Source organism: Glossina fuscipes, unplaced genomic scaffold, assembly GCF_014805625.2.
Source record: "Glossina fuscipes isolate IAEA_lab_2018 unplaced genomic scaffold, Yale_Gfus_2 2, whole genome shotgun sequence".
NCBI classification, from domain to species: domain Eukaryota; kingdom Metazoa; phylum Arthropoda; class Insecta; order Diptera; family Glossinidae; genus Glossina; species Glossina fuscipes.
The window spans coordinates 12,731,430-12,733,784 of NW_023998416.1; positions in this window are offsets into that span (position 1 = coordinate 12,731,430).

The window sequence follows — 2,355 nt, forward strand, 5'->3', positions numbered from 1 at the left end:
AATAAATATATACTAATTTTATTGAAAATATATATATATATATATAGATAGACCTTTATCATAAATGTCGCTAAAAAATCACTCTGCTTCTTAACCACAAGTGATTATATAAGAATTAAGTTTTGTGTTTTTTTTTCTCATATACATATATTCTAAACCATTAATTTCTATAAATTATTAATGTATGATTTGGTACTTTGTTATTGTTGTTTAAATCTTTTTTTGTTTTTTTTGTTTTTGGTTTATAAATCCTATAAAAAGGTTGGTTATATAAAACAATATAATCTATAAATAAAATGCTACGTAGACATGTAGAAAACTCTTATCAAAGCTTTCGTATAGACACACGCATGTATAAATCGACGTGTGAATGTTTGCATTGATTTAGACAGAGAAAATTGTGCAAATGTGTAGATGTAGAAAATTTTAAACTCGATGTCCATCATAAATAACCGCATTTGCAATAAAGGCTACATCATCAAATTTCAACCATATTCGCCATGAAAACCACAAAATACCATTTGCTTGGACAACACACACTAACCAACCTACTATTGAAAGTACGGTCATATATATGTATATATAGATACATATATATACATATATATACATACCAATCGGTGTAGATAAGCTAAAACATAATACGGCGACGACGAAGAAGATTGAACAAAGGCAAGCAACAAACAAGAGAAATGCCTGCCGCCAATAAAGATAAATGATAAAGGGAAGTATAATAACTGTTTATATATATACACATATATAGACACATATATATATACACATATATATATATACACATATATATATATATACATATATATATACATTTGTGTATAAATTGTATGTATGTATATAGAACGTGGCTACATATATATATGTATAACAATAGTGCAGGTATAAGTAATTGTCTGCTTATCAAACCATTATTATCAATGGCAGGGGTAGACAGTATTTAGCTTTCAATATCTCATGAATAAGAAATCTTCAATGCACAATATATGCTTATCGATTATATAATTATATTAGAAATACATTTAACACTAGAACTACCGAGGACGTGAGTTTGATGCATTTCCAGCTTAAAAAAAAAAAATGCATTGCATGTGTAATGCTTCTAAGGACTATTTGCCGTACTCAATGACCCGTGGGGGAGCATGTCCTAAAATGACGCTAAGAACATTAAGGATTAGGGACATAGACGAAAGCAATTTTACGTTTACTTCTATTTAATATACTGGGCACTTAAGGCATTAAGTGTAATCGCTTCATAAAAGGTTTACATGAATTGAAAAAAATCATCATTTTTATGCTAATGTAATGGTAGGTCTCGCAAATTTAGATGCGACCATATGCGTTTCGGTATATATACGTTTGCTTTCCTTGTTCCGTGATCAAAATCGCACAAATCGTTTGGTAACAGAACTATACCTAGTACTGGCGTTAAACACATAGCTATTGAGGATGGCTTAATGGTGGTATCGATTCATTGATTGTAGACAAGACTGAGACTCCAAATACCATCGTCATGGTTCCACTAATGAATTTATTTGCTCTTTTCGGAAAGAGCGTTTCCAAAGCATCAGCAATATCTATTAAACGAGCCTTAGGATTCGGCATGTAGCTTTCAACTTTCGCTTCTGGACATGTTTTAAATATCTTTTAGGTGCGTTATAAAAAACGCCTAAGCAAGAGAGCGTTGGTAGATGGGATATTAGCGAAGAAATGAATGATATGGATACTAAGGTGTGGATGATAGATTAAGTATCTTAATTGAAAAGAATAAAATCATCATTCCTCTCTTCTTCTATCGTTTACAATTGTCTGCCCATATTTTATTACAACTATTTACTTATTAAATATTTTAATGCTTAATTAAATTGTTTTTTTTTTACATTTATCTTATACTGGAAAAAGCCAGCCGCTAACTACCAAGCAAAATTACATACTCACTTAGTAGAATGATAAAACGAAACAAAATACTTTACGCAAATATTTACAACACATTTTTTGCATACCAACCAGCATAGCAGCCCATCATCATCATTATCAACCACATGACTATGATAAAAGAGCAAAGTAAAAAACGGAGAAAAAAGAAAAAAATGACTCAGTTTATGTGACCGTAAATAAAGATTTCATTTTCAACAAATGCTTTTTAGACACCTAGATTATGCAAACAAGGGTACCGTACACATGCAAGCCTTAGACATATATATATATAGATATAATATTACACATGCATACATATTATATGTATTTTCCATATATTACATGCATATACGCATACAAATATATATATATTCATATATTTGGCAAATATATATATATATATATATATATATATATATATATATA